The following is a 26,991-nucleotide window of genomic DNA, read 5'->3' on the forward strand; positions in this document are numbered from 1 at the left end:
GCTGCTGTCACCACCCCCAAAGAGGCAATCTCCCCCCACCAACCCCACCAAACCCGCCCCCAACCCCCCTGCCCAACAGTGTCAAAAACTCACTGCTGCCTCTCAGTGCCAGGGACCCGGGTTCGATTCCAGCCTCAGGTGACTGTCTGTGTGGAGTTTGCACATTCTCCCCGCATCTGCGTGATTTTCCTCCAGGTGCTCCGGTTTCCTCCCACAGTCCAAAGACGTGCAGGCTCGGTGGATTAGCCCTGATAAATTACCCATAATGTCCAGGGATGTGCTGATTAGGTGAATTGGCCATGGGAAATGCAAGGTGACATGGATAGGGTTGTGGGGGGGGAGAGGAATCTAGTTGGGATGCTCTTCAGAGGGTCAGTGTGAGTTCGATGGGCTGAATTGCCTGCTTCCACACTGTTGGGATTCTAAAAATGTATACTTTTTAGAGGGAGGGATAACCACAAGGGGATTTATCCACTGAGCACCTGCCACTTCTACCAGTCACCCATCTGCCTGCCTTAAACTTGGTGTGATCACATCTCTAAAACTCCTGTCTATGATGCTTCCCACCTCCTGCATGCTCTTAACTATGTCCAATTGCCACTCCAACTGATCCATGTGATTCTCAAAGGAATTGCAATTGGATGCAGTTCCTACAGATGTAGGTGTCAGGGGTGTTCAAACTCTCTCTGACTCCTCACAATCTACAGTAGAGGCACACTACCTCACTGACTGCCAGTTTTGCCATCTGACTATTAATTAATTAAAAATAAATTTCTGCTCAATATCATTTACAGCTAACTAGAAAGTCACTAGTTAGTCACTAAAGAATATGAAACACGAAACACACTATTCTGTAAACAAGGCCAGATAACAGACGAGACTAGATTATAGTCCAACAAGTTTATTTGAAATCACAAGCTTTCGCAGACTTCACCTGATGAAGGGGCAGCACTCTGATTTCAAATAAACCTGTTGGACTATAATCTGGTGTCGTATGACTTCTGACATCGTCCACACCAGTCCAACACCAGCACCTCCACATCGTGTGCTATAAACAACAGTCCAGGTCCGACTCTAAATCCCAGCACTATACTACTCTACTCCTAACCTAAATCTCACCACTCTAAAATCTAATGGGTATGAAAAGGTAAATGGAAATTGAAGGTAAGAAACAAAAAGAATCACCTGACCACTATTTACCAATCAGGAGTCCTTCTGCTCCGGTTTCCTTCCACAGTCCAAAGATGTGCAGGTTCGGTGAATTGGCCATGCTAAATTGCCCAGTGTCTTCAGGGATGTGTCGGGTAGGTACATCAGGGGTAAATATAGGGTAGGGGAATGAGCCTGGGTGGGTTACTCTTTGGAGGGTTGGTATGGACTTGTTTGGACGAAGGGGCTGTTTCCACACTGCAGGGATTCTATAATTCTAAACAAAACCAGAAATTGCTAGAGAAACTCAGCAGGTCTGGTGGCATCTGTGGAGAGAGGAAACAGAGTTAACCTTTTGGATCCAGTGGCCCTTCTTCAGAATGAGGAAAGGATCAATATGTGATAATAGAATCAGCTGTGCTTACACCAAAATACACTACTTGCTGTATAAAAAATCATTATCAACTGAGAATTCCTTATGTTGTTGCAAATATGAGATTTATGAGTTTGTTATATTCTGGCAACTGCCTCTTTAATTTAGTGTAAAATTAACAACATTATGTTACATGTTCTAATGTCCACCTAACAAAGTCCTTTACTTATTCACTGGATGAGGGCATTGTTGGCCAGGCCAGCACTTACTGTTAAGAGTCAACCACATTGCTGTGGATCTGGAGTCACATGTAGGCCAGACCAGATAAGAATGGCAGCTTCTTTTCCTAAAGGACATTAGTGAAAGTCTTGAGTAACATGGTTATTAAAGATTAAACATAGGCCCAGTTTGTTTTGGTCAGAAGAAACTATTAGGTGACAATGCAGAAGCATTTATATTCACATTAGGTACGAGCTGAAAATGTGTTGCTGGAAAAGCGCAGCAGGTCAGGCAGCATCCAAGGAGCAGGAGAATCGACGTTTCGGGCATGAGCTCTTCTTCAGGAATGAGGAAAGTGTGCCAAGCAGGCTAAGATAAAAGGTAGGGAGGAGGGACTTGGGGGAGGGGCGTTGGAAATGCAGTAGGTGGAAGGAGGTTAACCTCATGCCTGAAACGTCGATTCTCCTGCTCCTTGCATGCTGCCTGACCTGCTGCGCTTTTCCAGCAACACATTTTCAGCTCTGATCTCCAGCATCTGCAGTCCTCATTTTCTCCTATTCACATTAGGTAGACAACTAGTCTCCCAAGTTCCAGGAAGGTATTACAAATGTTGGGTTATAAAGTTCTGCCTTAACTATTTATTAACTTCTAAGATAAAAGAGAGCTGGAGTCTAAAACATAACACGTCAGAAAATTTCTATCTGGATGAAAAACCTGTGTGACTCACACAGCCATGGAGATGGGCTTTGAAAATCAGAGAGTTTCTAAGGTACCTCTAAAAACTCTTAGGCACAGGGCAGTGTGCCAGGAGTTGGGAGGAAGGGGCCAGGTAGAAACTGAAATTTTACCTCTCGCAGGAGAGTAGGTGGAAGCGTGTGTTCAGATTAACGAGACCATGTTTGTGAAACAAAGTTGGAAGTTGTGCCCAGCTTGCATTAAAGGATGAAACACCAAAATCCTCTTCATGGAAGACAATTCTGGGCTTAAAAGGATTGCTAAGGAATGGAAGCAAATCTTCAAAACCTAAGAAGCACTTGGACTGTGTCTGGAAAAATTATGCATGTACTTAAGGTACAGCATAATTTATACCTGTGACATGAGTTCATTTTAGTTACGTTCAAAAGAAAAGGGCAAAGTTCCATTTTGAAGTTTAAAGTTATCCACAAAAATAGGTTTCAGTAAATTGTGTTTTTCAGCTGGTTGTTACAATAAAATCTCATTGTGACATCCTTTCAGCTATCACTGGAAAAAACAATTTTATTTTATTTACAAGTTATTGGTTCCCACAGTTGTCATAATAATGTCAAAACCATTTGAGTTTCCTACTTAACAACAGTTTTGGTTCTGAGTTATTCATCCCAAGTTGCAACATGTCCATTGATTGCAAGCATTGAATGGCATATTTTACTCTTAAGAGAACAGTATTGGATCGATAATTGCAGTGAAGTGGTATAAATGAGCTACAGGTTATGAAGCAAGTACTCCAGGTGGAAAACTGCACTGTAGCCTTACACTGATAGCTTTTTGCTCTTTATCCTGTGCCATGGGTATCTGCTGTATGGCTTGATCTATCAACACATTCGAAAAGGACAGATTTTCTTTCCAATATCTGCTTTATCAATAGTTTTTGTGCCACAACATTGAAGCTGAAGCGCTTTTGTTTGAGGAATCACTGACTTCTGTGGTTTTCAGTGTGCTGATCCTGAAATATTTCCCTGATCCAACTTAATCTTATCGTACAGAAGGAGGCCTTTTGATCCATGGATTCCGAAGGAGCAACTCAGCTAGTCCCACTCTCCAGCCCTAAAGTAATATTTTCCTAATCAACCTATTCAGATATGTCATTTCAAACCTCTGGAGCAGGTGGGACTTGAACCCAGAACTCCTGATCCAGAGATAGGAACATTACTGACATGCTACAAGAGCACCCCCAAAGTGATTAAAGCCCCTGTGAATGCAGTGCATTTGTTCAACAAGTGCAGATGCACCATTGCCTTAACCACTGTGCATGTCCCTGCTGCATGTTGCACACAATTGAAAATCTGCAGTTACATCGCACTAATGGCTAGTCAACGCATTCTTCAAGAACTCTCTGCCACATGGGAGTACTTGAACTCAAATAAAATAGGTTTTCCTAAGGGGAAGCTAAAAGAGAAATAAATAGTATGGTAGGTAGACATTTTCCTAATGCTTCTGTATAGAGATGTTACAGCGCACATTTGGATAAATTGAGACTTGAACTCAGGCCTCCTGGCTTAGAGGTAGGGACACCAGAACCCCCAGACAATAGAAGGTTGCAGAGTAAGGCGAAGACAGGTGGGGATTACATTGTAAATTCCAGGGAATTTGCTCAGTTTCACTGGATCACAGGGATGGACTTTACAGAATAATCCAGTAACTATAACAGGTCAGTCGGCCTTGGCATTTGCACATTCTGGCACAGACGTTTCGTCTTCCTGTCAGAGGGCTTGTAAAGGATTTCAATCACTTGCTTTCAAGTTACAGCTTGGAATATTAAAACTATAATCAATGCAAATTGTTCCCTGGAACAGAATACAATATTGATAAGACACATCGTTCCTTCATTCCTTTCAAATGAGACAAATCAATGGATGCCTTAATTAAAAGCCTTAATTTTCAGCTCAGTGTTCTCTTAACGCCACAATGAACCCATTTATTTTGAATGCAACATTAAACTAATGCCACTCAGAAAACATAGACTGAACTGTCAGTTGCACCATGCTGTATTTTTTTATACAACAACAGCACCAACAAATAACTGTTATGAAAGTTTTAATTATTTCTTTTACTTCCTTGTTTACAGTTTGATTTAATTAAAGGCAATTAGAGAATTGAGGAAGTGGCCTGGAGAAATAGTATAGCCAAAACAAAAAGATTCTCCCAGTCATGTACAGAGCTCTTTCACACAGTCAGCCTCAGGAACTCTTCCACACCAGTTCATTAATCTCATCAAATCTCACTATTTAAAAAGATAATGCTTGCCATTAGGACTGTCAGTCTATGTAAATTAGCTATCCCAAGGGTATCACGCTTCAATGTTTTGATGAAAGGGTGGGTGGAAGACTGTTTTCTTTTCACTGTTTAATGTATGACTTCCTAGTCCAATTGTAGGAAGGATAGTTCAGAAAATTTAACAGCTTGTTTATGGAGACTTGTCGGCATGTCCAGAGGTATTCATCCCAAATGAAAACCTCTCAGGGCTAGAGACCCAGAGAAGTGGGGCTGGATATGGCAGGTCAGACAGCATCCGTGATTTTCCTGCTCCTCCGATGCTGCCTGACCTGCTGTGCTTTTCCAGCACCACTCCAATCTTGACTCTAATCTCCAGCATCTGCAGTACCCACTTCTGCCCTGTGGGGTTGGATATGTTACTGACTCCCTCTGACTGAAAACTCAGGAACCCACTCTCTAAACATCTGTCCTGCCCACAGCCAATTCACACTCGGCTGGCCGTTAACTGGCTCAAGGCAAGATCTTCGCCCTCCCATCCCAAACTGGGGAGAGGAGTGCCACATTACAGGGCTGCTTGCCATCAGCTCTGTCAGCTTTGATGAAGAGTTATAAGGAACTCTTGCTCTTTCTTCAGGGATGCTGCCTGACCCACTGTGATCTTCAGCATTTGTTGTTTTTAGCACAGATTCCAGCATCGGCAGTATTTTGCTTACAATTAGCCACCAGGCCTGTAATTGCAGCAGCCCAGGTTCGAGGGATGGCTACTGCTGAGATTACAGGGAGACAGTGCATCATCGAGGCCTAGATAACAGGGCTCAGTGAGAGGGGTGAATTAGGTCCAGCAAAACCTGCTGAGATACACATTCTGTTAAATATGAGCATCACTGGTTTGTCCAGCATTTATAGCCCAACCTTAATTGTTCTTGAACTGAGTGGCTTACTCAGCCATTTCAGAGGGTGGTTAAAAGTCAACCATGTTACCATAGGTCTGTTTTGTCACAGTAGGCCGGACCAGGGTAAGGATGGCAGATTTCTCTGCCTGAAGGAGATTAGTGAACTAGATGGGTTCTTATCTTCTCCCTGCCATGGTAGAAGTTCCAAAGGGAATGAGGTGAATGACCAGAATTGGCTACACAGTGCCTCTGTAGAAGGTTGGCTATGACTCTATGGCCTGAGTCAGCTTCATTCCAGAAAAAGGGAGTTGGGGAAGGTTGCAGGGTGAAGGCACACAGCTTTTATAAGCCTCCCTCCCATCGAGACATCATGAAGTGGAAGCTTGTAAAATCCAGGCCATGTTTGGCCCAAGGTTATATAATCTATAATGACTTCATGATAAGATCTTACATACAAAACGCAGAAGTGGGGGGGGGGGGGGGGGGGGTGGCATAGTGGCTCAGTGGTTAGCACTGCTGCCTCACAGCACCAGGGACCTGGGTTTGATCCCACCCTTGGGTGACTGCATGGAGCTTGCACGTTCTTCCTGTGTCTGCATGGGTTTCCTCTGGGAATTCCAGTTTCCTCCCACAGTCCAAAGATGTGCACTCAAGGTAGATTGGCCATGCTAAATTGCCTACAGTCTCCAGGGATGTGCAAGTTAGGTGGATTAGATTAGATTAGATTAGATTAGATTAGATTCCCTACAGTGTGGAAACAGGCCCTTTGGTCCATCTAGTCCACACCGACCCTCCGAAGAGTAACCCACCTAGACCCATTCCCCCTAAATAACACATCTAACTCTATGGGCAATTTAGCATGACCAGTTCACCTAACTGCACATCTTTGGACTGTGGGAGGAAACCAGAGCACCCGGAGGAAACCTTTGCATCCGTGGATTAGCCATGGGAAAATGCAGGGTTACAGGTAAAGGATAGGGGGGTTGGATCTGGATGAGGTGCTTTTCAGAGGGTGGGTGTGGACTTGATGGGCTGAATGGTCTGCTTCCACACTGTAGGGATTCTATGATTCTGTGAGCTTGGTCAATAGTTCCACTTCAATGTTTCGTCTGGAGAGAGAGAGAGAGAAAAAGACAGATAACACTCTTCTGCCATCACACGGGAATAGGAGGTCAGCTCCAGTGCCCAGAGGGAAAACTAGTCACCAAAACCTTAGCGGGTTTTGAGAAGATTTGTAACTCAGGTTGAGGTTCTAGATGTAGGTTTCTCACTGAGCTGGAAGGTTTGTTTTCAGAAGTATCATCACCACACTAGGTAACATCATCAGTGAGCCTCTGGATGAAGCACTGGTGGTATGGTCTGCTTTCTATTTATGTATTTTGGTTTATTTGGGCTGGTGATGTCATTTCCTGTGGTGACATCAATTCCTTTGGTGATGTCATTTCCTGTTCTTTTTCTCAGGGTGTGGTAAATGGGATCCAAGTCAATGTTTTTTTTATGCAGTCAACACTCAAAACTAATGTCATTTACAAAATACCTTGCAAGAACTGTAACAAACACTATATTGGACAAACAGGCAGAAAACTTGCCACCAGGATACATGAACATCAACTAGCCACAAAAAGGCATGACCCACTCTCATTAGTATCCTTCAATACAGATGAGGAAGGACACCACTTTGACTGAGACAACACATCCATTCTAGGACAAGCCAAACAGAGACATGCTCAAGAATTCCTAGAAGCATGGTATTCCAACCGGAATTCTATCAACAAGCATATCGACTTGTATCCCATTTACCACCCCTTGAGAAAAAGAACAGGAAATGGCATCATCGCAGGAATTGATGTCACCACAGGACATGACATCACCAACCCAAGGAAACCAAAGCACATGTATAGAAAGCAGGCCATACCAACAGTGCTTCATCCGGAGGCTCACTGATGATGTTACCTAGTACATTGACAAAACATCTGGAAACACACCTTCCAGCTCAGTGAGCAAACCTACATCCAGAACCAGAACCTTAATATTTGGAAACTGATGTTGTGCCATACTGGAGCACTGTTCTGAAGTAACCAAAACAAGTCAGACCAGTATTCATCTTTTGCAAGTTTTGCTGGTTTTTCCTTATGGATGACCATCATCATTGTGTGCCCATTGGAGCCAGCACCCAGTCAATCTGTCAGCACATGTGTTGTTGTGCAGCCATTGTCTGTTGAATGCTCATCACCCACTGATTACAAAAAAAACCCTCGATTATCTGAAGGACATGGGCAGGGAGTATTTCGTTCGGATAATCGAATGCTGGATAACATAGTTTAGCCAAGCACTGGGACCTTGCGATCTTGTTCAGATAATCCCAAATTGGATAATCGAATGCCAGATAATCAAGGCTCCTCTGTATTCCCATTTGACTCTCCCTCTCACTGCCATGCTCTCCTTCCCTTCATTGACATACTCGCCACTCCTTTCAGCGCATAGTTTGTCACCTGCCTTGTTGCTTCACTCACCGCTCTGCTTGCCTCAAGGCACAATATCTAAATTTAAACCAAATGGTGCATTCTACATCCCAATTTGTTCACGTTCAAAGTTTTAACTATGGCATCACTTGCAGTGACTACACAGCAACTGCGAGAGCAGTGAGTGCACCCTCTACATGCAAACACAGCTGAATGAGAAACAGCATTGAGGAGGGGAGAGAGAAAAATGGAACAAAGAACAAAAAACATTACAGCACAGGCCCTTCGGTCCTCCAAACCTGCGCCGATCCAGATTCTCTATCAACAACGGAGATAGAGAGGGAATGGAAGAGGAGAGAAACAACGGAAGAAGAGAGAAATGAGTGACAAAATAGAGAACAAATGAAACATTTTCCTTTGCAGTCATCCCATTATCCATAGTCCATGGAGATAAACTTATCAACTTATCCTGCCCAGCAATGATTTGCGAAACAGCAATCAAGATTAGTGTTTGCAGGAGATTCTGATGTAATGTTAATATAATATTCTGCATTAAAGACCCATTTTACTAAAATATTGGTTAATCTGCAGGCAGATGGGACTAGTTTAATTTGGGATTATGTTTGGCATGGACTGGTTGGACCAAAGGGTTGTTTCCATGCTGTACAACTCTATGATTGCTACTGCACGTTTAGGATGTGAGATTTAGGGTTGGGTTCAATATTATCCTGAAATATCAATATTGAAATTATTTTACACACTATAATTCCTCCTAACCACCAGCTGATATTTGCTTCTTGTTTACACTCTATCTTGTTGAATGCATCTTTTTCATCTCTGTACTCTTCTGATTTGCTGTAGGTGATCATTTTTTCTTTCACTTTGAGCTTCCATTACTCACCGTTCTGTTTTCATTTTACCCTGCACTCATCTCTCAACAGTGGCTCCTTTCAACAATAAACACAACCTGCAAAATGTCAAAGTTGTGACGTTATTAATATTTAATCATTTAGCATGCAGTTAGCTCCAGAGGATTTCACAAGGATCCAGATTCTATAATCCACCACTAATTGCTGTTCAAGTTCCACTTACAATAAAGGGCATTGGAAACAACAACATGAATTGGTGTAGCAGCTTTAACGTCGTAAAAGCATCCCAAGACAATTTGCGTCAGTTTAATCAGGCTATGTAAGCTATGTAACACTAAGCTATGTAAGAATATATTTGGATCAGTGAGCAAAACCACCTATAAAGTGGCAGCTTTTGAGTCATATGTTAAAGGAGGAGAGAGCTGTGAAGTTTAGCATTGGAAACCAAGCTTAAAACCAAGGAAACTAATGCATAGCTGCCAATGGAAGATTGAAGGAAATCAGGATGTCCAAGAGGTCATAATTAGAGGAATACAAATTTCTAAGAGGTCATGAAGACTGGAGGAGATAGTGAGACAAGAGCACATTATACACAAGGATGAGAATTTTACATTTGAGGCATTGATGGACAATATATGTTAACAAGCACAGGGGTGATGAGTCAACAGAGATTGTTCCAAACCAGGAAATGGGCATTGGAACTGTTCTTCAATCAATCAAAATTCAATTCTCACAAGTTTATGTTTATTCACAATTCAAACATAAATGAAAACAAATTTGGTGAGGGAACAATGTTAGTGAAATATTTACGAGATAATACAACATGGCACACTGGTGTTCAACTTGATTAAAACAAATTAGAAGTTCAGTTTTATAAAGAACGCTTGAGCTCTAATTTTAGATTATTTCTGAAACTGGATTTTTAAAATTTCTTCAATTTATAGTTGATTCTGTTTTTGCGCACCAAAAATACAGTGGTTGGAAGAAAGCACAAGACAATGGAACTCTACCTTGACTGATTTTCCCCGAGATTTGTACTCCCTACTTTTGACTACCAAGTTCAAATGGGTGTTGGACACATTTGGATAAAGCAAAAGCAGTTTTAGTTTGATGCACAGAAATCACCATTTTGAAGCTAGTTTGGCAATATATGTCATTCAGCCCTCTTCCGGAGGTGTCTCTTAGCACATAACTGAGAGCAGACATTCAAATCAAGGAACCACTGGGTCCCAAGGAAACATCACAAAACTCCATGATACAAGTCATTTTACACAGAACCAATGGTGGGGAGGTATAAGACAAACCACGTTGTTGGGGAAAGCTAGAGAAACTGCTGACTGTTGCTCAAGTAGAAGCAGAGTTTGTGATGAATTCAGGGTTTTATTGTAAAGTGGTTCTGAAAAAAGTCAATGTTGAAGTTATTTTGTGCTCCTCCCAATCTGATGATGTAATACAGCTTTTGGGTTGAGAATCAGGCAGGCTAGTGTGGGGTCCTGATGGAAGTAGGAAACTGGCTCCTGACAGTTGTAGTTATGCTGAACTAGTTCATGTTAATTGTACCTATTGCTATCTTGCAATAAATTACACTTTGTGACATAAGACAAATGCTTCTTTTTGTTCATATTCTCAGTGGTTTACATTTGAGGCATTGATGGACAATATATGTTAACAAGCACAGGGGTGATGAGTCAATAGAAATCCTCTTTGATTTGATTTGATTTATTGTAGTCACATGTACCTAAGTAGAATGAAAAGCTATGTTTTGCGATCGTTGCAAACAAGGACATACAGATCATAGGTGCCTTGACAGAGTGAGGTATACAGGAGGTGCATGAAGTATAATCAACGTTAGCAAAATTAACATTATTTGTAGTTAGAGAGTCCATTCATCAGTCTAATAACAGCAGGAAAAAAGCTGTCCTTGATCCTGTCGGTACGTGTGTTCACACTTCTATATCTTCTGCCTGACTGAAGAGGTTGGAATAGAGAATTACTGGGGTGTGAGGGGTCATTGATGATGTTGGCACTGTTAATTGGACAGGCTCTTAGACTTAGCATTGAAAGGAAGACTGGGTACCACTGGGGCTGGAGTAAATCATCACCAGGACAATATTATTTTAATTTAGTATGTTTCTGTTACCATCTGTAAATTTCATTAGTTATTAGTTTGTGCTTTTGTTACAGTGCCTCATTGGGAGGTTTGATTGTGTTAAAAGAGGAGAACAAAGGATTGGTGACAGCTAACTACTCCCACCACGAGCCAGTGTCAATTGAAATTCAAAACTCAGTACGACAGGATACGTCTACTTCTCACTTTAGGTAATCCAGTATACATCACTTCAGGTCATCAATCTATTAAGTCACGGTGCCTGTTTCTAATGGTTTTGCTCCAATATTTGATCAGTAGACCAATCTAGTATCCATAGAAAATGAGTGTCAAAATTAAGTGCCATTTTAGTGGAATGGATTAAAAACTAGCGTGAAGATAATCAACTCACTAATTCAGTTCTTAAATTTATCTTCCAAGCAATTAGTCAGGGGCAAGCAACTGCAAGAGAATAATCACATTGCACAGATAATATTTTGCTGCTTCTTAGAATTGTTCTGCTATTTCCTCAGCCAGCTGACTAACACAGCTTAAAACTATAACCTGCAAGGCAGTGCTTCCCAAAATCCCTGTTCAATTGCTCATAAATCTGGATATATCTGGAGGTTCTGCACTTGTACTCGCTGTACCCATTCAGTCTCCCACTTATTGTGCCTTCCCCACCAAAGTTCAATCTGAAGAGGAGACGTTGTTGTATTTTACAAAACTTTACAAAATGTGTGGGCTGCCCTTCTCCTGTTCTCTCCATCTTGATATCAGCACCAAGTCCAACTTTACCCAATCACTTCCTCTGGAGACAAGCAACTTTGATTTTGCCATTGTTACTCAGAATGGCACAGCATGGAAGGAACCCATTTAGCCCATTTTACCAGGATAATATTTTGAAAGGACTATCCAAGCTGTGCCATTCTTAAGTTCTGTCCCCAAAGCTGTGTGACTGACCCTACTTCAATGGTTTATCCAATTCTTGAATGTCATTATTGAATCTTCTTCCAACAATCTTGCAGGCTGTGCATTCCAGAACACAACAACAGCCTGAGTCAAAACAATATGTCCACAAGTCATCTTTGGTTCTTTTGCAGATTACCTGTTTCCCTTTGCTTACCAAGTCTTCTGCTGTTGGAAACAGTTTCTCTTGAATCAAAACTATTCATGATTTCAAACTGTTATTTTAAAGCTACGCTTAAAATTTCTCTACGAAGAAAAGATTCAGTGTCTCAAGTATCTCCACATAACAGAAAACCTTTCTTTCCTGGTGAGATTCGAGTAAATCTTCTTTGCAACATCTATAAGGCCTTGATGTCTTTCCCAATGTATGGAGCACAGAATTTGCTGTCTATTCCAGCTGAGGCATCTAATTCCAGTGCTCGGTAACAATGTGGCATAACAGCTTTGCCTCTGTTCCTCCAGTAATAAAATACAAGATCTCATTCATCTTTTTAACAACTGTTTGAAGGTGTCCTGTTTTGTTGGAAAACCGGTATAAGTTCACTTCCGAGTATTCTTGTTTCTATTTCTACTTTAAAATTGTACTATTTAATTTATGTTGCCGTTCCTCAATTTATCCCATCAAATCTAATCACTTCTCTGTTCTCTACATTAAAGTTAATGACCATTTCACCACTCAGTCTGTCTCATAAAGTACCAAACTCACCACTGTTTAATATATTTCCAAGCCTCTTTCTTTGGTCTGCAAATTATGAAATTGAGTGCCACACATACAAGTCCAGGATTTGAAACCCTATCAGACATGACCCAGCCCTAATCCTTGAGAAAACAACATACAATTCCCTCCAGTCAGAAAATAACACCACCTGAGGCCACCTAATGTCACTTGGAACTAAGTCATCAATTTACTGCCAAGTGTTTTCCCAACTCCACTTGTATTTTCAGACTGAATAACATTTTGATGTGTTCGCATTCTGAGCCAAAGTTATCAGCAAGTAACAAAATGATTGAGTCTAAAAGCCAGAGACTTTGCCGTTGCCAGTCATTTGGCAAAGTTTTGCATAAACTCCCCAGTAGCCTGTTCTATTTCAGAAGCAGAAACTTGTGACGTGGAACGTTCTCCTGGTATCGAAAAGAGAGGGTTAGCAATCTTGTCAGCAAAACCTAATGAACAGTATAAATTGGGTCTAGAAATTAGTCAATGAAAAGTGAATCCCCAAAAGACCAAAGGCTGCTTTCTCATTACAGAGAGAGACAACTCATGGTGATTTGATCCAAGGTGATCCACACTTCAGCGGAGTAAGTGATGAAAATAGCTAGGGTAGGGATTGAAACCACACTATAGATGGCACTCTGCATCACAAACCAGCCACCCAGCTAACATTAATCTACAAATATGATGCAATGCCGCAACACTTCTGCATGGCAATATCCCAAAAGGCAATGCTATGAAGATAGTATAAGTGAATTATTATGTGGAAAAGCTCAATGTACACAAAATAGGATGGGTGGGAACAGGTCTCAATCAGCTGCAAAATATATATTCCAACATGTGTATAAGGAAAAGTAATTTTTTTTGTACAAAAAGTACAGTTTATGCTTTTTTTGCATGAAAAAAGGATTGCTGTTACCACTTCCTTTCTCCCTGAGCTAAATGTCCTTCCTCCCTTAAATAATGTATTAGAGATGAGGATGTGAAGTGTGTGTGCAGAATGTTGCTGTTTGTTTTTGAGATTCATGCAAATCTTGGCATCAATAGCAATTTGGAACCAATAGCCAGTCTGAATTCTAAACTGGGAAAGAAACCAATTCAGTGACAAACAACAAACATTTCAACCATCTGCCAGTGAATTAACCTCCCAGCTTTCACTCTCTCATTTTGAGGTCCGTGCATTTTCTACCGTCCCCAGGCATAATCCAGGAAATTGGGATCATTGGAACAGTTTAAATAAAGTTCTACAAATTTTTTTTAAAAATGTTTCCATAAATGTGTCATCCACTGCAATTCAGCTATCAACAAGTTCATTCAGCAGACAGAAAATGGCTATTCCACTATAGAATGAATCACATATGAAACATTACTTATCTCCACATGGACAGTATCCCTTTTATTTAAGAAATCAAAGCTGACAATATTGAAAGTGTACTTGCATTTCATTATTAAAATCAGACTACTTCATTTTAATTTGGACCTCAAAGACAAACAAAGATTCAATTGTTTATATTTTTTTTAAAAATGTTTCCTTATCAGGCATGAAAAAACCAGCTCATAGATTCATAGAGTCACATAGCACAGAAATAGACCCTTTGGTCGAATCAGTCCATGCCTAACATAATTCCAAACTAAACTAATTCCACCTGCCTGCTCCAGGACCATATCCCTCCAAACTTTTCTCATTCATGTACTTATCTAAGTGTCTTTTAAACATTGCAACTGTGCCTGCATTCACCAGAACAGGCTCAATGGGCTGAATGGCCTATTGCACCTCCCATCTTTCAAAGAGAATAGAGAAACCTCCAGAATATCAGAATTTGTAATATCAAAGACTTCAGGGGGTGGGCAAGATGGATAGTAGCAAGTTAAAATAGAAAAATATATAACAGCAATAAAGGGTAAAATGAGTTGGGAGGATATATTGTATATTTATTCTGAAAGGATTAATACTTAATTGAGGGTAATAGAAGTAATAAAATCCCTACAGTGTGGAGACAGGCCATTCAGCCCATCAAGTCTACACTAACCCTCTGAACAGCATATCCTATCCCTGTAATCCTGCTTTCCCCATGGTCAATCCACCTAACCTGCACATCTTCGAATTGTGGGGGGAAAACTGGAGCACCCAGAGGATACCCACGGGGAGAATGTGCAAACTCCATACAGACAATTACCTGATGCTGAAATCAAAAGCAGGTCCCTGGTGCTGTGAGCCACCACTAAGCAACACCACTGATAATGTGATGAGGACTTGGTCAAAGAGTATAGAAGGAGCAAATAGGGAATTGACCTGAGGCTAGTGTGCTCCTGTCAGTCTCTGTTCCAATGTTTATCCTATTCCTGAATTTCTAAATGGTTGCAATAATGGAATAAAATTCATTTTGTTCAAGAAATTTGGCTTTTCTAGCCAGGAAGGTGGCTATTCTCATCCACACTAAAACATTTTAGGCTTAAAGGAGCACGTGCAAATGCATCAATTCCTTGGCTTCATTATTACCAGAGATTTCTCTGCAATAAAGCAATCGTGCCCATATAATATATTCAATATCTCCTTTTCATAAATATTTCAACTACTGAATTATTTTGCATGTTACATTTGAAATAAAAGGCAGTTTCACCTTTGATAGAACTGATGCTTCTGTAATTTTCACAAGCTTTCTGCACTGCATGTTCTTTTACAATTTATATAACATCAATGAGCTATTGTAGATGAATGGCAGCTTCATTTAATTCAATAAAGAAAGTAGCAATACATGACAGCCAAAGGTTTTAGGGCTAAAGGTCTAGACGAGGACATCCTGAGAAAGCTCCCAGTGAAATGATAAGTGTTTGCTCTTTGCTTTATGAAAAGTCATGACTGTCAAGATAATTCGCTTTCTGGGAGAAGACAACATTCTTTGATTAAAAACTGCATCAGTGACTGCAGTTGACAAATATGTCATGTGAATCCAAAGCTGTCACAATACATTTCACTCCTAGACCAGTACTAACCATTGTCGATTACAGAGATTATTTTCTGAGCTGTCAAACTTCTAGGTGCCAGTTTAAGGGCTAAATTTCACAGCCCCAAAAGTGGACATGAAGATCACCATGCACAATCAGCCCATGCCTGTCAGATTTATTGAAGATAGGATGCCACCATCGAGCTAGCCAGGCAATTAGATGATTTGTGATGGCTCCACACATTAACTGAATACCTGAGAGCGCAAAAAGGAAAAGTGCATTGTAGCTGGAGTAGAATCACAGAATGGTTACAGTACGTAACCATTTCATGATTAGCATATAATCATTCACTGTCATTTAACCATTCTTCTCCATCTCTATCCCTGTGCATACTTGGTTTGTAAGTCAGAATCCAATTCCCTTTCAAATACTTCAATTGAACCAGCCTCCACTGTACTCTCAGGCATTGCATCCCAGATCCTGAACACTCGCTGTGTGAAAATGTTTTCCTGATGCTGCCATGTGCTTCTTTTGCCACTTCTATGCACTCTCTTTCTTAATTCTTCACCCAACAAGAATAATTTCCCTCTTTGTGCTTGGTCCAATCTCCTTTGATTAAAAATACAAATTCCTCCTCTCTCGAAAGAAAACAGTCACTACTTCTCTGACCTTCCAATGAGGCTGAGTTCTTCTTTTTCTGAAGAAGACTTGGGAACTTGGGGAAGTTAGTGGTCAGTCCATGTCACATTAAATGAGGTGTTGGACATATTAGAATGCATGAAGGTGGATCAATCTCCTAGTCCTAATCAGAACGCTGTAAGAGGCTAGAGAAGAAATTGCAAGGGCTCTGGCTGATACTTTTGCATCACTGTTAGCCACGGGTGAGGTCCCTTGAAGACTGGAGGGTAGTGAACGTTGTGCCCTTATTAAAGAAGGGCTGTAAAGAAAAACCTGGGAACTATAGACCAGTAAGCCGAACATCTGTGGTAGTAAATTACTTGAGAAGATTCTTAGGGATAAGATATGCATTTGGAAAGACAGGGTTTGATTAGGAAGAGTCAGCATGGCTTTGTGCATGGGAAATCATGCCTCACAAATTTGTGAGAGTTCTTTGATGAAGTGACCAGGAAGGTTGACGAGGGCAGTAGGGTAGATGTAGTCTATATAGATTTCAGAAAAGCCTTTGATAATGCTCCACATGGTAAGCTGGTCTGGAATGTTAGATTGCATGGAATCCAGGGGACCTAGCAAATTGGATACAAAACTGGCCTGATGGTAGGAAGCAGAGGGGAATAGTGGAAGGATGTTTGTCAGACTGGAGGCCTATTACTAATAGAGTGCCTCAGAAGTCAGTGCTGGGCCCATTGCTGTTTGTTATCTATTTCATTGATTTTGAATGTGCAAAGCATGGTCAATAAGTTTGCACGTGACACTAAAATAGGCAGTATCATGGACAGTGAGGAAGGTTATCAGATATTGCAGCAGGACTTTGATCAGCTGGGGAAGTGGGTCAAGAAATGGCAAATGGAGTTTAATATAGATAAATGTGAGGTATTGCATTTTGGAAAGTCAAATCAAGGTAGGGGTTTCATGGTGAATGGTAGGGCCTTAAGAAATGTAGTGTAACAAAGGGATCTTGGAGTTCAGGTACACGATTCTCTGAGAGTGGAGTCACAGGTAGACAGGGCAGTGAAAAAGGCTTTTGGCACACTGGCCTCCATCAGTCAGGGCACTGAATATAGAAGTTGGGAAGTTATGTTGCTGTTGTACAGGACATTGATGAGGCTGCATTTGGAGCATTGTGTTCAGGTTTTGTCACCTTGTTATAGGAAGGATGTTATTAAACTGAAAAGAGTGCAGAAGCAATTTACAAGGATATTGTCAGAACTCAACGATCTGAGTTATAGTGAGAGGTTGGACAAGCAGGGACTTTTTTCTTTAGAGCATAGGAGACTAGGGGGGATCTTATACAAGTATATAACATCATGGGAGGCATGGATAGGGTGAATTCACTCAGTCGTTTTTGCAGGATTGGGGAATCAGTTTAAGAGGGTATCAGTTTAAGGTTAGAGGGGAAAGAATAAAAGTTAGCCTGAGGGGCAACTTCTTTTACACAGAGGGTGGTACCCAAAGGAATGAGTTGCCAATGGAAGTGGTTGAGGCGGGTTCATTAACACCATTTAAGAGGCATTTGGACAAAAGCATGGATAGGAAAGATTTAGAAGGATATGGGTCCAAGTACAGGGAAATGGGGTTAGCATTGATGGACATTTTGGTTGGCACGGATCAGATTGGGCTGAAAGGTCCTTCTCTGTGCTGTGGGACTCTATGAGTCTATGACGCTGGGAATATCCTGCATTCATTCTGAAACATTCACACACTTCCTTCCTAAGCCTGGATGTGATACTGTAGTTGATGCTGAACCAGTGTTTGTACAAAATTTTAGATAAGGTGAGGAGAGTCCAGAATTTGACTTGGGAAAGACAGGGACCGATGAATGTCAGACAGCAGATTTCCATTTTTTACAATTCTATGAGTTGGAAAGAAGAAGAGACATTCTCTGCCCTCACGCTGGTGGAGAAAGTCTTGATTTATGAGGCAGTTGTTGCACTCAAGTCCCAAGGACCAAGGGTACAGTGCTGCCAGTTTAAAGTCTTTGATGACTCATTGATAGCACAAACATGGGCCATCATGTTGGCTTTCTGCAGAGCAATTTAGAGAGTCCGATAAGTCCCAGTTGGTCACATAACCTCGCAAATTTATTTCCCTCAGGTACACACTCAATTTCCTTTTGAAATAATTTGCTTGCTCCACCCTCCTGTGGCAATGAGTTCCAGGTCATTGCCACTGACTGTCCTCATATTCTCCCTGATGTCTTCTGCCCAAATTCTTTATTCTAATTTCCCCAATCTTACAGCTAATAGAAAGACAGTTTGCTTGACTATTTTATTTAATTCTGCTGTAATCTATAACTTCTATAAAATCTTCTCTGAATCTCCTTTGCTCCAAGGAGAACAAGCCTGGCTTTCCTGATTCAACCTTTTAACCGCCTCCAATGCTGGAACCATCACTATTGCTCCTTGGCCTGTCAACAGCAAGTTTTAATAGAATTAGAATTAGGTTTATTGTCGTGTGTACTCATGTGGACGGCACGGTGGTTAGCACTGCTGCCTCACAGCGCCAGAGACCCAGGTCCAATTCCCGCCTCAGGCGGCTGACTGTGTGGAGTTTGCACATTCTCCCCGTGTCTGTGTGGGTTTCCTCCGGTGCTCTGGTTTCCTCCCACAGTCCACAGTCCAGGTTAGATGAAGGGGTAAATGCAGGGGTATGGGTGGGTTGCGCTTCAGCGGGTCGGTGTGGACTTGTTGGGCTGAAAGACCTGTTTCCACACTGTAAGTAATCTAATCTAAAAAGTACAGTAAAACGTGTGCATTGTCACCACACCTGGTACAAAGAACCTAGTTACATTAGATTTCCTAAAGTGTAGAAACAGGCCATTTGGTCCAACAAGTCCACACCGACCCTCTGAAGAGTAACCCACCCAGACCCATTTCCGTCTGACCAATGCAACTAACCTACATATCCCTGAACACTATGGGCAATTTCCCACGGCCAATTCACCTGACCTGCACATCTTTGGACTATGGGAGAAAACTGGAGCACCTGGAGAAAACACACACAGACACAGGGAGAATGTGAGAACTCCACACAGAGACAGGAATCAAACCTGGGTCCCTGGTGCTGTGAGGCAGCAGTGCTAACCACTGAGCCACCGTGCCCACTGTGCCACATCTTAGGTACAAAGTACCCAGTTACAAATTTTAGTACTAAAATAGGTTAGGTACAAAAATAGAGAAATAAAGAGAAAAACTAAAAGTTCCACATTACAGTTTTTCACAGCATCAATTAGGAAAATAAAGAAATAAAATTAAAAGATAAACATTGTGGTCCTTCTACAGCCTGCAGTCGCTCCACGCTGGGGGGTTTCAACACATGGTCTCACTCTCCCACGTGTTGGGCTGACCCCAACCAGGCTCACAAGCGGCTGACCACCATCTGTGACAGGCTGACCGCACCGGGCCTCAGTCTGATGACCGACGGCCACCACACTCCAGGCCCACCAGGCAGCCACTCCACTCCAGTCTGGACCCACCGATGGCTGGTCGTCTCACTCCACTTAGGATCTGCTGACTGTCCCACTCTGGGCCCTCAGCTGCTGAAACACTCCAAAGCTGTCACTGCCCACTCTCTCCAACAAGGAAAGTCAAAACAAAAATTAAAAGGGAGAAGAACGAGAAACGGAAGAACGAGAAACGGAAGAAAAAGAGAAGCGGATGGAGAGGGCGACACCCAGACTGAGCCTGGGTTCTGCCTACCCCACTGGTACGCACTCCTTGAAGGTTACAGGAGAAGCTTTCAGATAATTAGAGAATGAGTGCACTTGTGAGTACATAAGACCACTTGGCGCCACTGTACCTTGCCAAACCCCTCCACCATCTCTCACCTTCATCTGGACCCCATCTAAATCTAACCATCAGCTACAGAATTTTCAGAGTACAAATTATACTGTACAGAATTTTCAGAGTACAGTTTACTTTGCTATTCTATAAAGAGACCTGCAAAATATAATCAAAACATGTGTACAGAGGCTTAAAATTTAAACTTCATGCTGAATTTACCCTCGCAGCTACAATGAGGCTGCTGAATATAGTTTGCCTGTTTTAAAGGACCATGACCATCCCAGGGATTTACCTTAACTGCTCAGATGGTGACAACTTAAGAATTAGAATTTGTCTTTTCCCTCTCCTTAGTTTATTGCTTTTTACATGTCAGTCTTTTGCATACAGATTCCTCCCAGCCAGGAGTGAATGATGATATAACCTGGCATCAGACACATACAAAACCTAGTAACTTACTTAACTGTGTTTATCTTAACATGCTGCACATTATACAGAATACAGAGGCAGAACTAACTTTTTAAATAGTGCAGCAAAGTTCCACACACACACAGTTTTATGCAGTCTTTTCAATATTTAAATGTTTCAAGCTGAAATAAGACTATTAAAATGAATGAAAACATCACTTACCTGTGCCTGGGAACTTGCTGCTTATAAAGTGACTGCCATACTTCCTTTATTACAATAGTCACTAAAATGTAAAAGGTAAAGTCCCCATGATCCTACCAGACACAAGGCTGCTCTCTCACAACTTGAGAGATGCCTGGTGATGGTTTAACTAGAGGATTGCCATACCTTAGGTGAAGGGAGAGGTTGAAAAGGAGAGCCCTTCATAATAACCTCAGCCAATGCAGGAATAGAACCCATGTTGTTGTTCGTGTTACTTAACATTGCATACCAACCTTACGACCCCTATGGGTGACTTTCCTTCAAATGAATATAGTTGGCTATAAAGCGCTTTGGAACATTATGAGATAAGAAAAATCACCATATAGCTGAAAATAATTTGTTTTCTTTCTTTGGGGAAGTTTATTGACTTAAATTAGCTGAAGGTCTATCCCTCTTTATTTCCTCCCAGCAAAGTTTGCATTCTGGGAGGATGCTATCCAAAAGCTATCCATGTTAAAAAAAAACCTAATCTCATTCTTAAATTTGATGTCCTTCATATTTAAACTTTGGGGTCAAGCTCTTTGTCCAGCTAGTCTTAACTGGTCCATTCAATTTCTGTTGTTCACATGTTCTCTTTTTTTCATAAACAGCTCAGCATTAGCCATAAGCAGAGAATCATTTATTGCTGTCTTCAGTCCCGTTCTAAAAGCAACATCAACTAAAACAGGAAATGGGAAATCTTCTGAAAAAAAGACCATTCATAAAACTCTCACAAACCTAATCCTCGCTGTATCTAGCCATTGTGTTCACATATCCCCATGGGTTAATTGTTGTGCAATTTACAATGCATTCTAACCCTCTATCTTAGTTATAAGACCACATGTGTAAACAAGTAGCAGTGAGAGATAGCCAGAGGCAGCTATGATACGCATCAGAGTGCATGATTACGGGAGGATGTAACTAGGTCATGTTGTAGCTGAAAGAGACAGGAAGACTCTAGTTACGCAATTGTGTTTGCTTTATTAACGATGGTTAATCAGGATTGAGAGATTTCCAAGCTGTGGCTTGTGACTGCATCTGGAGTTCAGTCAGCTGTAGCATCAGAAGCACTGGCAATTACTCTTCAGGGCAATAGCTGGTGACATGGTGAACAGAGCTCCGAAAGCAAAGCCAAAACGACTCTTCATAATGTAAAATAAAACTACAGAATCTTGCAATCTGACAAGGAACCGATCAACAATCTGTCTAAATCTTTGATTGCGTCTCATTTGGCCGGCACTCACATTCCAATGCTGCAAGAAAGATTAATCACTTTGTACTTACATATTTAAAAGTTAAAAATTAATTCAAAAGACCCATTTTCATCATAAGTCCCTGGTCACAATATCTATTGTGAAACTCTTCACAGCTGCATTATCTTTGATTTATAAGACATATTGTTTTCAATAACAGCCAGTAAAAACCCATGCAATGAGTACACTGCACATTTATACTGAAAACACACTCATGCTGACACAAATCAGCACATAGTCACTCAGTCCTCCAAGGACAAACATGAAGAAAGAATGGCACATGTACGTCATGCTTACAGTATTATTATTTGCTTTACCTATTTTATCTGATTGTCGAAGTCAATTTTCCTACCTAACCCCATAAGTCTTCACCCCCTTTTCCGTCAAAATCTATCTAACTCAGCTTTGATTATGTTCAATGACCCTCCTTCTACTATTCTCTTAGCAAGAGATTTCTACAGATTGACAATCCTCTGAGAGAAAAAAAACTTCTCCTAATCTCATTCTTACATCGTTGTCCCCTAATATTTAAACTTGACCAGTTGACCCACAGGAGAAAACCCTCTCTCCAAATCCAAGATTCACACAGAACCTCATATATTTCAATGAGATCACTTCTCATTCTTCTACAGTCCAATGGACATACTTCAAATCTGTTCAAACCTTTATAAAATAAATCCCTCTATCCCAGGAATTAGACAAGTGAGCCTTCTCAGAAGGGCTTCTAATGCAATTATGTTCTTTCTTAAGTAGAGGAAGTGGTGGAGGCTGGTACAACTGCAACATTTGGATGGGTATATGAATAGAAAGGGTTTGGATGGATATGGGCCGGGTGCTGGCAGGTGGGACTAGTTTAGGTTGGGATATCTGGTCGGCATGGACTGGTTGGATCAAAGGGTCTGTTTCCATGCTGTACATCTCTATGACTCTATTACTCTAAGGAGAGCAAAACTGTACATCATACTGTAGATATGGTCTTAGTGAGGTCATGTAAAATGTCCCCCTTTTTATATTTCATTCCCCTTGCAATAAACAACAATATTTAATCTACTTCTCAGTCACTTTCTGCACCTATATAAATCTTGCGATTCACGTCCAGGAAACCTAGATCCCGCAATACTAGCCCTTTGACCTCTGAAGTCCACACTGGCTAAAAACAAACATCTAACTATTCTAATCCCATTTTCCAGCACTTGGCACATGGCCTTGTATGCCTTGGCATCACAAGTACAGATGAGTGCAAATAGAGAAGTTCACACTTTCCAGCATTATATTCCATCTGCCAAATTTTTGCCTACTTATTTAACCTCCCTAAATCTCTTTGTAAAATCTTTATGTCTCCTTGACAACTTAATTTCCTACCTATCTTCATGGCATCAGCAAATTTAGCAACTCAACATCTGGCCCTTCACTGAAGTCAAGTAAATAATTAAGATCCCAGCCATAATTTATATGGTACTCCACTAGTAACAGTTTACAAACCAGAAAATGGTCAATTTACCCCTACCCTCTGCTTCCTGCTGGCCAACTAAATTTTTATCCATGTGAACATGTTTGTCTCTCCCCAATTAGCACTTATTCTGTGTTGTGCCTTTGAAGTGGCAGAAAGACTGAAGATTACAGAAAAATCTCTTTAATTATTTGTTTATATCAAAACTAAAAATGCTCCTTACTTTTATCAGATTCATGAAAAATCCAGAATTTCTCAAATGTTTTCTTCTTGATTTAAAAAATAAAGTAATTATGAATTGCTTTTTAAGTCCTTTTTATTCCCAATGTATTTCTCTGATGCTAACATCCTCACTTTTATACATATCCTAGAATTGAATTTTTTTCCATTTTCCTGCAGGTTAATGGCATTCAATTAATAATGTGTGGGTTGATCGCTATGTGGTTGCATGAATTCATAGTGAGTTTTTCAACGTTGGATTTGAATTTTATTCAGATGTGAAGAGATCAAAGAGCCGCAAATACAATGATGCTTCTGGTGATATCACCACATTCTCAGCACTGTTCTTTGGAAATTGAAGTCTTATTCATTTACTGAATGGTCTCAGGCCCTATCTATCTTGGTGGGAACTTACCTCCTACATTCAGTGGTGGAATGGTATTCTCGTTGTTTTCATGTGGGCGCTTTATTGTGTCTGTGGCCTTGCCAGAATTTTTTTTTCTCTCTCTGCTAGAACAGTCACAGTAATTCAGTGTTAGCAGAAAATATTCAGAAAAAAAACAGATTACAATGGAACCACAAACAGCATTTTAAAAACCAATCCAGATCACCACAGCCACCCTGATCATACTCTCCAACTGTATTATTGATTACTCCAACTGTGGTTTGTCATCTAATCTAAGCTTCTGATAGAGTTGACTGCCACATCCTCCTCCCTGACTCAGTCCTTTCTGGTTCCATGCTCACTTACGGTTTCTCCTGTCACGTTGATGTTCAGCCCAGCTGTATCCCAAGAGTTCCATTCTAAGCTCTCTCTTAACGGTCATAAACTCAGGCCTCAGCCACACAAGCAAAAGAATCATTGGGCAATTGCTGAGTGCTAATTCTGCCTCTCAGTATATTGATTCCGGGTGTCAGTGAACTACCCAACATGCAGTGCTGGATGGGAGGCAATGGCCTAGTGGTATTGGCACTCGACTACTAATCCACAGATCCTGGTAATATTCCAGGGACCTGGATGGGAATCCTGCCACGGCAGAGGGTGGACTTTGAATTCAATGTTAAATAAATCTGGAATTAAGAGTTTAATAATGACAATACAACGATAGTTGGGGGAAAAAATCATATCTAGTTCACTAATTTCCTTTAGGAAAGGAAATCTACCATCCTTATCCACTCTGGCTATGACTCCAGGGCCACAGCAATGTGTTTGATTTTTAACAATCCTCTTGGCATTATGTAAGCCCAATAAATACTGGCTTAGCCAGTGACATCCACATCCTGTGAATGAATTATTTTTTAAAAAACTGTTTTCAGTAGAACTAAAGATTTCTGTGGTTAGAAAGACATTGATTTTATTATTGCTCGTTCATGGGATCTGGGCATCACTGGATAAGCAAGCACTTATCACCCATTCTTAACTGCCCTTGTGAAGGTGGGGTGAGTTGCATTCCTAAACCGTTGAGTTCAAAGATTTTGACTGAGTGGCAGTGAAGAAATGGTGAGATAGTCCCAAGACAGGATGGTATGTGGCTGGTGGTGATTTCAACATATGTGCTGCCTTTGTCTTTCTAGATCATCCGTTTGGAAGGTGCTGTCAAATAAGTTTGGGTGAGTTTCTGCAGTGCACCTTGTCAATGATGCCCACTGCTACCTTGTGTGTCAGTAGTGAAGGGAGTGAATGCTGCAGGTGATGGAGGGGCTACCAATCAAGTGGGCTGCTTTGTCCTGCATTGTGTTAAGCTTCTTGAGCAATATTGGAGCTTCCTCATCCAGGCAAATGGTGGGAGAGGGGCAATTTCTATTACACTGAGGACTTGCTCCTTGTAGACACTGGACAAGCTTTGAGGAGTCAGGAGGTGAGACACTTACCACTGAATTCTAAGCCCCTGATTTTGCAGCTACTGTATTTATATGACTGGTGTTGTTCAACATCTGGTTAATGATAACTCCCAGGATGTAGATAGCAGGGGATTCAGTGAGAGTAATGACATTAAATATCAAGGGGTGGTAAATGGATTCTCCGTTGTTGGAGTTAGTCATTGCCTGGCACAGTGTCACAAACGGTCAGAAATAATGAAGAGAGATATATTAATCATGAATAGAATTGAAGATGAATAGAATTGAAACATTTGAAAAATCACTTATTATTGGAAACAAAATATTGCATTTGGAACCTTTGGTTGTATTAAATAATGCAAGTATGTAACCCAGGTCCTGAAGGGATTGCTCATTGCACCAAATCAAGAAAATTACATGGAAATTTTTTTTTTTATTCATTTGTGGGATGAGGGTATCGCCAGCTAGGCCACCATTTTTTTCCCATCCCAGCGGGTAGTTAAAGGTCAACCACATTGCTGTGGGTCTGGAATCACATGTAACCCAGACCGCAACTTGCCAGATTGGTGACTATGCTCAATTATTTGAATGGATTGCACAACTTCAGCTAAAGAAAGACTTTTTCTATGTACTTAAAGACTGTGACAAATGACCAGCTACATTTTTTTAATATGCTGTCTCCTAATTCCACTGATAATGTTGAAAATGTAATACTGGAACAATATGTAGCGTGGATATATCCGACTCCTGACAGATACTGAATATAGTCATCTGAACTATTGAGATATACTCAAGCAGTGAGACATCTCCTGAAAAATAAATGGCACCTTCTGGCAATGGAATGAATTCTAAGTCAATCAAGTTTAAAATTGCAAGTTCAAACAGTCAAGATAGGTTCCGATTTTCCATGAAATGGCAGCATTAGTCAGGAAATGTGGGATTATGCACCTTAATAGGAAGAGTCAAAAGACAGATATCTTTTGAAAAAGAGACTAGGGAAATGTTGGAATATGGAGGAATTTGGGTGTCTTTGTACAAGAAGTTAGTGGGGAGTTTAAGGGGCTGTGGGAGATAAATAGAGGGTCTTGTGTTTACATGGAGGCTATGAACAGTGGAGTGGCATAGGTTATAGAGTCATAGAGCCATAAGGCATAGAAATAGATCCTTCGGTCCAACCATGCTAACCATAATCCCAAGCTAAACTCGTCCCACCTACCCACCTACCCACCTACCTGTGCTCGGTACATATCGCTCCAAATATTTCTTAATAATGTACTTATCCAAACGTCTTAAAAACAATGTAACTGTATTTTGGTGATGGTGACCACAATTCTGTGACTTTCACTTTGGTTATGGAGAGAGATAGGTGCGTGCAACAGGGCAGGTTTTACAATTGGGGGAAGGGTAAATACGATACTGCAAGACAGGATCTGAGGAGCATAAATTGGGAGCATAGGCTGTCAGGGAAGGATGT

At 41.1% G+C, this 26,991-nt stretch overlaps 1 protein-coding gene across 1 annotated transcript in view; it reads right to left on the reverse strand.

Annotated features, from left to right (window-relative positions):
• Positions 1–24,127: 24,127 nt before the first annotated feature.
• aebp2 (AE binding protein 2) overlaps positions 24,128–26,991 on the reverse strand; it is a 194,997-nt gene continuing 192,133 nt past the window's right edge. Inside the window, exon 10 of the transcript XR_006315049.1 lies at positions 24,128–24,188. The gene's annotated coding sequence lies outside the window, so the exon portion shown is untranslated. The remainder of the gene's footprint in view (positions 24,189–26,991) is intronic.

This window comes from Chiloscyllium plagiosum, chromosome 23, assembly GCF_004010195.1.
Source record: "Chiloscyllium plagiosum isolate BGI_BamShark_2017 chromosome 23, ASM401019v2, whole genome shotgun sequence".
Lineage (NCBI taxonomy): Eukaryota > Metazoa > Chordata > Chondrichthyes > Orectolobiformes > Hemiscylliidae > Chiloscyllium > Chiloscyllium plagiosum.